Source organism: Chelonia mydas, chromosome 1 (assembly GCF_015237465.2).
Source record: "Chelonia mydas isolate rCheMyd1 chromosome 1, rCheMyd1.pri.v2, whole genome shotgun sequence".
NCBI classification, from domain to species: domain Eukaryota; kingdom Metazoa; phylum Chordata; order Testudines; family Cheloniidae; genus Chelonia; species Chelonia mydas.
In genome coordinates, this window is record NC_057849.1 from 212,639,597 (window position 1) to 212,653,088 (window position 13,492).

Sequence of the window (13,492 nt, forward strand, 5' to 3'; positions counted from 1 at the left end):
CGAGTTAATTTGACAGGATCCATTTTCCATAAACCCAAGTTGTTTGGCATTAATTAAATTATACTCATTTAATTCTGTATTGATTGAGTCCCATATCAGAAGTTCTATTATTTTCCCTGGAACCAATGTCAGTCTCACAGACCTATAATTACCTTCAGGGGTTCTCAAACTGTGAGGGGGGGGGCATGACCCCTCAAAGGGTTGCCAGGTTATTACAAGGAGGGTTGCGAGCCGTTAGCCTCCACCCACTAACCCAACTTCCCCGCCAGCATTTATAATAGTGTTGAATATAAATATATAATAACAAGTGGATAAATAGGTACCTGATATAGATAGATAGATAGATATTTTAATTTTTATAGCAGCCTTCACTTCCCCTCAAAGCCAGGTTGCTTTATTTTTAACTGCTGCAGCCCTTCTTCTTTCTTCTTTAAACCCCCTGCTAATAAAGAAGGAGATGTATTAATTGTTTATTATTATTATTAATAATAATAATAATGAATAATGATCAAATAGTTATTACATTTATATTATTGAGGCACCCAAAGGCCCATTCACGTCACAGATCTAGACACACTCCCAGCTCCAGAGACCTGACAGTCCAAAAGACTCAAGAACAGATGCAGGATTGGATATGGGAGAAATAACATAAAAGCAAACTCACATGGTGATGATTGGTACAATTTCCTGTTTTGTTGTTACTGTTTGTTTAAGTAGCAGTAGGGCTGAGTGAGGGGGAATGGCAGGATTGGGGAGTGGAGGTTGGTTAAAATAAGGAGAGGGAAGGAAGGGCAAGAGGCACACCCAGAGCTCCTCACCTGCCAAGCTAGTCACTGTCAAGTGTTTTTCCGGAATCACAACAGAGGGAGGGATCTCAAGAAGGGATTCGAAGGAGGATCAGGTGTTGGCTGCACAGATTTTTTCGGGGAGTTTTCTCCATAAAGAAAGGGCAGCATGGGAGAAAAGGGAGAGGTAAAGAGTTAAAGATGTTTCCCTTAATCCAAGTATTTGTAATAGTTCTCTTTAGGAAGAGCCTGAGGTAGGTGTGATGCCAGCCAGTCATTATTCTGAGTTTTCTGTGTCCCTTGCCTTGTGCCTGTTCCATTAATTGTCTATGTCCCAAGAATCAAGTAAACTTGTTTCCAAGGAGTCTTCCCCCTACTGACAGAACTGATGGACATAATGTGTGCCAAACATCCTGCTACGGCAAGAGAGGGTCATGGCCTACTCAGGAAGCCCGAAGATCTGCCTCTACCACTAATGATCATGGTCTTAGCAGGAAACCCCAAAGTCTATTAGTAGGAAAACTGTCAATATTACAGGTGGTGCTGGGTAATTTCTCTTATACAACAGCTGATCTGAGTGACACAACCTGGTTCAAGTGACATGTCCTTGTCTACAATTGGGCATGTCCTACACTGGTAATTGGTCTTGTAATGATCACTTCTGGCACATGGGATTTCTTCCCTAGCTTATAAAATAATCTGCCTCTAATGTCTCCCAACTGATGTCTAATACAATATAGAACCTATGAGGGTGAGAAACAACATAGATACATACAGTTTGTACAGCAGTTTTTCTTCCCACACCAGAGATGGGGTTTAGCTGATGATCTGAGGCTGTGGTAAACCTGATGTCAGGAGGGGGCTCATCACTCATATATGGTGATGTTTGTTGCTTTTGAGTTTTATTGGATGTTTTAGCTTCATACATTCACAGATAAAACCACTGATAATAACTAAAAAGGCAGATGGGTTTGCTATTGGTTCCTTCGCGCAGCTGATGCCAGCCTCTGAATCTATATATTTCCCTTCCACTGCTTTGTTGTCACTTGTCAGACACAGAGGAGCCCTGGCAGGTGTTTAGGGGCATCCAGTGCAGTGAGTGAGGGGACAGCAAGTCAGGCTGGCAATGAAGGGACATCTCTCCACTCCGGTGCTGTGGCTTCTCCTCACAATTCAGGTCATAGCAGGTAAGTCTCCTCTGTGTTTCACCAGGGGAGCTGGGTTAACTGGAACTAGGGTGGTAACTTTTACAGTCCACTTTTTACCATCCGTGTCTGGCTTGGAGGTTGTGACTTTTCGGTTTGGGATTGGACCTTGCCACTGTTACAGAGGCTGTTTTTACCTTGAGATTGGACTAATGCAATGACCTCTGTGTGGGGCTGCACCTTAAAACCATTCAGAGAACAAAGCTGGTGCAAATGGCAGTGACTCACTGAGCAGTGCATCTGGCTGGGAGCATGTTACAGCCATGCTGCAGGGTCTGCACTGGCTGCCCAGCTCTGGGTGGAGGTTAAGGTGTTGGTGATGATTTATGAAGTCCTAAATGGCCTGGGACCAGCCTCTCTGAGGGATCACCTCTCTCTGTGTGCCGTATGGACAGAGCTGTGGTCAGCAGGGTGCCCAAGCTGGTTCTTGCTTTTTATAAAGGAGAGGGGTGGCTGGCAGGGTGCTCTCTGTGAGGACTCCAGGACTCTAGAACTTGCTCACCCTTTGGGCCAAAACAGTGCAAATTTGGTGATGACCTTTTGGGCACACTGCAAAATACACTTGTTTAAGGGGTGGGGGTTGGGAAGGACACAGGCTGTGCATCACCTAATGAGAAAGGGGTGGAAGGAGTTTCTGTAGGTATCTGGCTAGCTGAGTTCCTATTGAAATGGTCACTTTATGCTGCTGGAATTTGTGTGTTATTCATCCCGTCCGGGTGCCTAGAGCCTTGGCTAGGCATCACTTTAGTGTTTTAAATCCCAATAAATACATCAATAATTTGGGATCCAACAGAAATGTCTGTTGGTCCAGAATCCAACAGCTCCAAGGGCCAAGTCCTGGCTCCTCACTCCCCCATTCACTCACTGAAGCCAGTAGAAGTTTTGCATGTGTGAGATGAGCAGGATTTTCCCAAATAAACCCAGAGCTGATTCCTGCCACAGAGGGAGTGAGGAGGTGTAAGGTAGGGTGCAGTGTGCAATATCCTGTGCGCGTGAGGGTACTGGAAGTTCTGCCAGCGGGAAAATTTATGCTGTGGGACCCCTGCCTCCCTCCCTCCCCCAGGGTTTCTGCTGGCGCACAGCAGCTTTGAATCCAAGCTGGAGTCTAGAGAAGTCCGACGAGCACAAGCTGCATGGCAGAGGTGCTGTATCAGTGCCTCTGTCATAAATATAAAGGGAAGGGTAAACACCTTTAAAATCCCTCCTGGCCAGAGGAAAAATCCTTTCACCTGTAAAGGGTTAAGAAGCTAAAGGCAACCTCGCTGGCACCTGACCAAAATGACCAATGAGGAGACAAGATACTTTCAAAAGCTGGGAGGAGGGAGAAAAACAAAGGGTCTGTGTCTGTCTGGGTGATGCTTTTGCTGGGGACAGAACAGGAATGGAGTCTTAGAACTTAGTAAGTAATCTAGCTAGAGATGCGTTAGATTATGATTTCTTTAAATGGCTGAGAAAATATTCTGTGCTGAATAGAATGGAAATTCCTGTGTGTGTGTCTTTTTGTAACTTAAGGTTTTGCCTCGAGGGAGTCTCTATGTTTTGAATCTAATTACCCTGTAAGGTATTTACCATCCTGATTTTACAGAGGTGATTCTTTTAGTTTTTCTTCTATTAAAATTCTTCTTTTAAGAACCTGGTTGCTTTTTTCATTGTTCTTAAGATCCAAGGGTTTGGATCTGTGTTCACCGATGCAAATTGGTGAGGATTTTTATCAAACCTTCCCCAGGAAGTGGGGTGCCAGGGTTGGGAGGATTTTGGGGGGAAAGACGTTTCCAAACAATGCTTTCCTAATAAAATAAACCCAGATAAACATTTGGTGGTGGCAGTGGAAGCCCAAGGGCAAAGGCTAAAATAGTTTGTACCTTGGGGAAGTTTTAACCTAAGCGGGTAAAAGTAAGCTTAGGAGGTTTTCATGCAGGTCCTCACATCTATACCCTAGAGTTCAGAGTGGGGAAGGAACCTTGACAGCCTCTCACGGCCACGTTGGTTTCATTCCCTCAAGGCCGTCCCTGCCCAGTTTCAGGGCTGCTCTCATTCCTCCAGCACAGAGGGGGTTGCAGCTCCAGGCAGACTTAACACTAATGGGGGGCCTAGACAATGTGTTACAGCAGCATGTGCTCGTGCAATGCAGGGAGTGAATCTGGCCCAAAGATTCCAGAACTGGTTAAATATAGGATTAGAATCAAATGTGAGACCCAGATATAATTTAAATGATACAGTGATTGGAACCTGTTGGGCTGGTATTAATAGGATGAGAATGATCCAGGTGTTTGGCAGGGGAGCGAACGCCTCAGTAGTAGCTGTTTCATGGGAACCCGATGTGCTGCTGCACCAGCTTGAGAAACTGAAGTTGAAGCTGATAATGAGAAATTTCAGTCTAAATTACTGCATTAGAGAAAAAACAGCCCTAACGTATATGTCACAGACCGCTCAGTAACTGTGTGGTGATTAGGGACCTGAGACCCTGAAAATCCTGAGCAAACCAAACCATCTAGCAGGTTACTTAGTGTTTATATTTCAAATTCCCAAGAAGCTGAAATATAATGTGCTGGGGTTAGAGCCCATGACAGAGCTGTACATGAGCAGAAAGCAGAGAATTTTGTGTTGACTTCTGGGCGATCAGACGGGCATTGCAGGAGATGGACAATTGTTGCTTTGTGAGGAATAAATTACTACATGATTGTGGGACAGTGTCATATAGTGATGCCAAGCACATGTTCAGCTCAATGCATTTTTGTTGGATTTATGCATCATCCCCTAGATATTTTTTTTATTTTCTATGGGCAATTTGAATTTGCTTAGCATGACACAAACACAGTGATGCAGGGGAGTATACAGGATAGGGGATATCACCATGTAGCTATTTTCCCTTTTCCTCAGTGCCCCAATCCCCCTCCATTAGACCTGAACAGAGGCTTGGACAGTCTTTGCCAGAAGATCATTGTGCAAAGCACCCTGTATTTGTCACAGTGATATTATTATAATATGATTATGACATAATTATGATGGATTTTATCCAAGATTAAGTCATGTGAGGTGTCGTTGGAAAAGTTATCATTTGCTGAATATGATTAACCTATTTGCATGCATTTATTCTTTTTTGTATCTGAAGTTATGAATACTGACTTTGTATCTATACTTCAAATGTAGTTACACCTGGGTAACGCCCACTAGACAAGATGCTTTCAGTCTAGATAGTGGGTGGGAAAGGGCCTATTCAGGGCAATGGGCCATTTGGAAAAACATTAGGCCTTAGGAGAAGCTTATCCTCCAGCTGGTGAGCCTTCCTGAGAACGCTCCAGACAGCCTGTAAGTAATGGCTGCTATGACTCTACAAAGACATGTGACCAGGCCACATGATGCTGGACTCAATCTTGGGATGTCAGTATTTTTCCATAAACTGGTCTGGGAACCAAGCTTTGAAACAAAGGGTTCGCGCCACAAGCAAAAGCTATATAAGGCAGGGAGTGACATCATCTGGGGTCTTCCCACACAATAAGACTCCTGGAAACTCCTGAGGACCAAAGACTGAACTGCGGGAAGTGCTGGACCCAGGCTAAAGGGATTTCTAGCCTGTGTATGAAACACCTGGGGATTCCAAGCTGCAAAGCAAGTGTAGCTTGTGCCTTAAGACTCTGCAGCCTGTTTGTATCATCTCTTAGGGGAAGAATCTGCTAATTCATATCCAATCTATCTAGTATATTAAACTTAGGTAGCATTTTTGTTTATTTGCTAGGTAATCTGCTTTGATCTGTTTGCTATCACTAACAATCACTTAAAATCTGATTATCTTTTGTAGTTAATAAACTTGTTTTTGTTTTAATCTAAACCAGTGAGCTTTGACTGGAGTGCTTGAGGAAAATCTCAGCTTGGGTACTACAAGTGTGCATTGTTCTCTTCACATTGAGGGAGAGGTGGACCAGGTATTAAACCCATATACTGGCCAGATTTGACCCAGGCAGGATGGTACTGCTCTGGGATCCTAGGCTGGGAAGCTGGTGGTTAGAGAGCCTGTATGTAACTGCAGCTGGGTGTGTCCCTACCTGTATGAAAGCTGGTGAAAGCGCAGGCTGGAGGGCTTTGCAGTTTGTCACCGCAGTACAGTGTGAGAGGGAGCCCAAGCTGGTGCATCAGGGGGCTCGGTGATACCCTAGTTCCAGGTGGCACCCCGGGGGAAACCCGTCACAATAGTGATTCGCCATTATTGATCCACCCCAAATATGTGGGCTCCAGGCAAACATTATATAATTCTTTGGGCTCCAGGCAAACAAATGAGAAAATATCAGGGATGGACCAAAGCCACAGGTTTCACTCCCAGACTGGGATCTGAATTTACCCAATGTTCAGAATGCTGGGTGGGGTCATTATTCCAAGTTGGGCCCAAGTGGTGCAAGCATATGATAGGTGCAGTATGTAAATGTAATTGTTATCCTGAAAGATGCTAATGGCTGCCATCACAGGGTCTTGGATCAAATGCGAATCACAGACCTCATGAAAGCCAATGGCTGGGCCAAGCACATTCTATTAGGCTCAATAGACAGAACCATCAAAATCCTTTATGTAGTAAAAACATCTCCAGACACTGGGTGCTATTGCCCAAGTCACTGGCCACATGGTCAGGGCAGAGCTAGCCATGGGTTTCCCTTGTTGCCAATGCAGGGGCCAGGATATTGGTGTTGGACTATGTCTGTTGGAGGGAGAAGCCGGTAGAAGGAGTTGTGACCGGGATCCGAGAAGGGAGCAAAGAACCAAAGCCTGTTGGAGCTCTCTGGAGGTGCAGGCTGGAGATTTCTGAGCATTGAAACTGCCGGCTGTTAGGTTCAACTCTATTCAGGGAAACAGAACTCTGTGTGCACTTAGCTTTGGGTCCTACCATGAGTGAACATCACTGAGTTAACTCGATTGGAAAAAAAAAAACAAATCTTTTTTCCTAGCGCAGACCAGGCCCAAGGGGTTTCCTTTGGGACTGGACTGAACAGAGCAGCACCTAATAACCTTCCCTATGGATTGCAGCAAAGTGACTGTTTTGTATTTACTTGGCATTGAAGGAGCAGGATGGTCTGGCCACGTACTGGTGTAAATTGCACTGTTCTCTGAGCTCCATGGAGGCTCCTTACACATGGTGTCCTCAGCTCAGCCATCCACCGCTGCAACCAGCCTGTTCCAGGGCTCTCAGTGGAACTCTGCATGTAGCCATAGCTCCTAGGCATAGTAATGATGCCTGGACTTGCTCCCAATCTCAGGGACAGTCCTGGGTCTTCAAACCCTGTCCTGGGGGCCAGTTCTCCCAGGCAATACCTGAGGACTGTGTGGCAGCAGTGGCCCCACCTCACAGTCCTTGTAAACTGCCTCTCTCCCAGCAGCCAGCTTTGCCTCTCCACAACCCCCAGAAATGCAAACAGCTGTAGAGACAACTGGGGGCAGGGGGTGGAACTCAGAGCTACTGGGAGAAAAGCAGCTTGCAGGGAGTGGGGGCAGAGTCTGCTGCTCATCTGGGGAAGGAAGCAGCCTGTACATGCAGAGCAGAGAGGCCAGGTAGAAAAGGGGATAAGAAGAGGGGGAAGAGCCCAGGGGAGGAGGGTGGGAAGAGACCAGTGGAAGAGGGAAATGTGTGGGGCAGGTGGGGAGAGGAAGCTCTGGAAGGGAGCACAAGGCTGTAATGCCAAGTGCCACAGAACAAAAATTTTGAAGGTTTAAAAAAAAACATCCAGTCTCATTTTTCCATCTGTCTTTGGACTTTAGAACTCCCGTCTACACCTCTGCCAGCGCTGGGGTGAGAATCGCAGGCTGAAAAGTCACCCTTTAGTGCACCCGAACTGCACGACTCCTCTGGCTGCTCAGCTGGAGACTGCGCTTACCCTCCCCTCACCTCTGAGATGGGGAACTGCCCTCCATTGCCCAGCACTGCCTTCGCTCTCCCCTCCTGGTTCAGTTCCTCTGACAGAAGAAGGGCTGGCTGGGAAATAGCTTGACAGCCACTGAGCTAATTCATACAGCATGGTTCACACTCGCACACAGAACTTCTGTTACTGGTCAGGGGTGAGTTACAGACAGAGATACTGGAGACCTTCACGCTGACATCAACCACTCACACCAACTACCGTGTCACCATAACACAATGGGATTGGTTTAGACTTTTGCAAATAGGAACACTTCTCTGAATACCCCCCACCCCACCCCACCTCCACAACTTCTATGTCTGAGGCTGTTAAGCACTCTCCCCACTCTGGAGGCCCCTCCTCTTTCCTTGCCTCCCTCCAGCCTCCTCTTCCAGACACCCTCCTCCCCTCTCCACCCTCCCTCCTGCCCCCTACTACAGTCCCCATTCTTCATCTCACTACTCCCTCATGCGCCTCTGCTCCAGACCCCCACCTCCCTGCCCCTCCACTCCCCTCACCTCCCTCCTTCCTGCCTCCTTCTCCAGACCCCTCCGCACCCTCCCCAGCTCTCCCTCCTACCTCACTCTAGACCCCCTCCTCTCCCTTCCTCCTCACCCAACTTTCCAGACCCCCTCCCTACCCCTGGTCCCCTGCTCCAAACCCCCCACCCGACACTTTCCACTCTTCCTTTCTGCTGACATAGCACCTGCACCCCATTCCCTTGCAACCCCTGAAACTGCCTCCAGCCCCCAAGTGCCCTGCTCCTCTCACTCTTCCGCTCCTCCTTGCACAGGGTCTCTGCTGCTTATCACAGTCCCTGGGTCCTGTCCAGTCCCCTGAGCCATTCAAGGGAAGCCACGTACCCTGTGGGCTAAAGTCTCACTGAAAACAGTGGTAGGTGGCAGCCAGCTTTACTCAGGGCAGCCTCACTCCCACATGCTGACAGACTGTGGGGAGTTGGCAGCACCTCGCTGGCTTCAGCCCCAGTGACAGTGACAGGAGATTGCGCCATTTGGAATAAGAGAAACTCAGTGAGTTGGCACCTTTCATCGTGTTCTCACGAGACAGGTAAAAACACCCCAAGTCGCCAGAGTGGGGATAAAATGGGGAGAGCTGCAGCAGTGACAGCCCCAAGTGGGAGGCCCTGAGACGGGATCGGGTGGAGTCATGAGGCAGCTCTGGCCATGTCCCATTCTCATGGCTCTGGGTGCGGATCCCCTGCTGCTGGGTGTGGACTCTGCTGTGCAAACGCTGGGGAGGGGGCTCCCTGCTCGCTCTGACCCTGCTCTGTGTCTCTCTTTGAAGGTGCTGATGAGCTGAGGCTGGCAGATGGACGCAGCCACTGTGCCGGGAGAGTGGAGGTTAAACACCAGGATCAGTGGGGGACGGTGTGTGATACCAGCTGGGACATGAAAGATGCTGAGGTGGTTTGTAAGCAGCTGGGATGTGGATCTGCTGTCAGTGCCCCTGGCCGGGCTCATTTTGGAGAAGGATCTGGACCAACTTGGCTGATTCTAGTTGATTGTGATGGTGATGAGTCAGCTCTCTGGGACTGCAATCATGAAGGATGGGGTGCATTCCCGTGCTCTCATTCTCTTGATACTGGAGTGATCTGCTCAGGTAAGAACTCGGCCAACTTGCCCCTGTAGGAAACCCACCATGAGGGAGAAGGGACTGAACACAGTGAGTGACATTCCTGGTGACTCAGAACTGGACTGTGCCCTGCACTGGGGTCAGGGTGGAAGTGACCAGTCTCTCCCTGAGCTCCCTTGGGCAGACTGGGGATGAGCAGGCTGCGCCATCCTCTGCGCCACTAGCAGGGGGCAGCTGGGGCAGTTGTTGTGGGGTTGGCCCCATTAGCAGGTTTGTGCTGATACGTGCCTGGGTACAGCCGCCCAGTGTCTCCCCAGGGCTTCAGCAGCAGCTGCAACCCTGCCTGTGGCTGTGGGAGCTGGGACTGGAGCCAGGGGGGGCGAGTGCTGTGGACCTTTCCCCAGAGTTCCCTGAGGCAGCAGGAGAGGAGCTCTGAGCCTGCACTTGGCAATGGGAGGGGCCAAAACAGCTGGGGGTAGGTGCAGGGGTCAAAAACTGGCTATACTGCTCCACATGGCTACGCTCCTTCCCCGAATCCCCCTGCAGGGAACTCCCACATGGTGCGTAGCTCATGGCTCCACAGCCTGCCAGCTGTCTTCCCACGCAGGGTGGGCTAGATTTACCCCCCAGCGCAGTGTCATGGAGACTGCACCTGGATCCCTCTGCACTCTGCATTTGGGAATTAATGTGTATGCATAACCTGGCTTCATCAAAGTGTGTGCAAGTAAAATGCCTGGGGACAGGGGTTTGCACAGCGTGACGAATGCACTGAGAGAAACAGCCCCTGACGCAGGTAAGACTGAGGGTAAGACCATGGATCTCTACAGCTGGCTGAACAGCGTTAACGCCTCTTTGTTCTGATTAGCTCAGTTTGCACCTCGCTGCTAGTCCCTGATCACCACCATTGGTGAGGTCACACCTGAGTGTGGGGGTCAGTGCTCTGTGTGTCTCCCCCTCACACCCTGCCACTCACTTACTATCCTCATTGTAGGATCTCCAGAAACTGTTGCGAGTGTTCACTCCAGCTCTGTACCTTCTTGGCCCCGGCTGTGTCAGCACAAAGGGGCCACAGTCACCGTAAGCCCCACCCCTTCCCGCAGAAATATGCCTGGCACGGTGGTGGCCTCCTCAACAGGCTCTAAACGGGAGTAACCCCCAGCACGTGGAGGTGCATTTGTAACATTGACAGACCCTGGTTGGTGGCGGGCAGGACTGACCCTGGGACCTCTGAAGCTTAGTGCTGTGGGCCTCTACTGCATAAGCTAAAAAAGCACCTGCCTGTTAACCACGGCTGTAGCAGACTCATAAAAATCAAGGTGATTTCGGTGCTACTAGAGGGAGATGAGAGCACCACACCCATCAGGCATGGGTTACGCATTGGCTCCCCTCTCAGTCCCTGTGCCACTGGATGCTTGTAATTTCTTTGAGTTGCTTGTTGATTGTTTTTTGGGCTTTCCGGCTCTTTAAGTGGCTTGTTGCTTGTTGGAGTTGTTGCTTGTTTGGGCTTCCCGAGTGGCTGCTGCTTTTTAAAAATTTCCTGCCGGAGAGCATGATTGGCTCCCGGTGGCACGATCCTCCAATCAAAAGAAAGGATCTGGAGGAGACTGTAGACTGACAGTCCCCAGGGCCAATGGGGAGAGGCCAATGCTCCAGGTCAGCCCGATTGACAAGGCACTACAGGTGAATGAGGGAAGGGAGTCAGGGAACCAAGAGCCAGGGCCAGCAGGTTCAGCACCGGTGCAAGGAGCTACCAGGGCTGAGGGTCTCTTTCTGGGCTTCATTCTGGGTTTCCCACATAAAGTGAGTCCTGCAGCCGCAGTCTCTTAGCTGATCCTGGTGTAACTGACTGAGCTGCACCGTCCTTATTTCCACTGTTTCTGTACCAGAAATGCACAAGTGCAGAGGGGGGCTAATTTGCATAATGGGAGGAGCCAAAAGCAGTAACGTGGCAGCCAAAACCCCCATTCCCTGCTGGACCAGTTCTTGTCTCTTCAGCAGCTCTAGGATCAGAGGGTGTGTGTGTGTGTGTGTGTGTGTGTGTTGGAGGGGGGAGGGCACATGACCCAGATTTCTGCCAGTTTCCCAGCCCCACTCGGTCACATGGTGCAGCCAGGCCCCTACTCCCTGCATGGCGGCTACCAGAACCTGTGAGCTGCAAGCTGTGCCCCACGGGGAGAGGCAGGAGCAACAGACGGGAGCTGCAGGGAGGTGGGCACTGCTTTCTGGGAGGGGAGACTGAGGGCCAGGAGGGGGCCTGTCCGGAGGAGGGGGAATGACTTGAGCTGTTCTGGGGATGGTCGAAAGTTTAAATTGTGCCCCTCCACTCCAGGGTGACCAGATAGCAAGTAAGAAAAATCAGGACAGAGGCGGGGGGGGGGGGGAGAAATAGGTGCCTATTTAAGAAAAAGGGCCAAATATCGGGACTGTCCCAATAAAATCGGGACATCTGGTCACCCTACTCCACCCCCACACTATCAGCAGTTATGGGTCGTCTCTGCCTGGGATTGTAAACCCTGAACTTCTGGACTGTTTCCTGCTGCTTGGGGGATTTGGGAAGTATTCAGAGAGTGCAAAGGAACTCGACCGACTGTCTGGGAATTAGGCAGGCAGAAGCAGTTCCCAAGGTAAATGCGGAATAAACAAAAAGTGCAAACCTACCTGTCTGAGAAACCCTCACTCCAACCATCCCAGTTACCTGGTTTTGAATATGTAACTCATCTTGGTACCAAAGCGACCGATGAGCCATATAAATGGAGAGTCCCTTCATGTTTAGTATTAATGACATTAAGCTGGGGGGAGAGGTAGATAGGGTCCAGAGTGACCTAGACAAATTGGAGGATTGGGCCAAAATAAATCTGATGAGGTTCAACAACGACAAGTGCAGAGTCCTGCACTTAGGACAGAAGAATCCCATGCACCGCTACAGGCTGGGGATTGACTGGCTAAGAGGCAGTGCTGCATAAAAGGTCCTGGGGATTACAGTGGACGAGAAACTGGATATGAGTCAGCAGTGTGCCCTTGTTGCCAAGAAGGCTAACGGCATATTCGGCTGCATTAGTAGGAGCATTGCCGCAGATTGAGGGAAGTGATTATTCCCCTCTATCAGCACTGATGAGGCCACATCTGGAGTATTGAGTCCAGTTTCAGGGGCCCCAATACAGAAAGAATGTGGACAAATTGGAGAGAGTCCAGTGGAGGGCAACGAAAATTATAGAGAGCTGGGGTACATGATTTATGAGGAGAGGTGGAGGGAACTGGGCTTGTTTTAGTCTGCAGAAGAGAAGAGTGAGGGGGGATTTAAAAGCAGCCTTCAACTACCTGAAGGGGGGGTTCCAAAGAGGAAGGAGCTGGGCTGTTCTCAGTGGTAGCAGATGACAGAACAAGGAGCCATGGTCTCAAGTTGCAGTGGGGAGGTCCTAGGTTGGATATTGGGAAAACACTATTTCACTAGGAGGGTGGTGAAGCACTGGAATGGGTTACCTGGGGAGGTGGTGGAATCTCCATCCTTAGAGGTTTTTAAGGCCCGGCTTGACAAAGCCCTGGCTGGGAGATTTAGTTGGTGTTGGTCCTGCTTTGAGCAGGGGGTTGGACGAGGATGACGTCCTGAGGTCTCTTTCAACCCTAATCTTCTATGATTAAAAACTATTACCTCATAAATAAAGAATTCTTGCCCTGAACTTAGAGACATTTACACTTAATGAAAAAATTCCTCAGCACTTTAAATTTCGTGCATGAATGCTCAGTGTGTGTTGTTCATTTTAAGTCTTTATCACATATTGGCCCCTGTCACGGAGTGTGCGGAGGTCAGGGTCCTGCACCCCACTCTTCCTGCGATTCACCGTGATTCTCAGCCAGCCAGTAAAATGGGAAGGTTTATTAGACAACAGGAAACACAGTCCCAAGCAGAGCTTGTAGGTACAACCAGGACCCCTCAGTCAGGTCCCTCTGGGGGCAGGGAGCTTAGACCCCAACCCTGGGGTTCCCTCCATTTCCCCAGCCAGCTTCAAACTGAAACTCCAGCTGCAGCCAT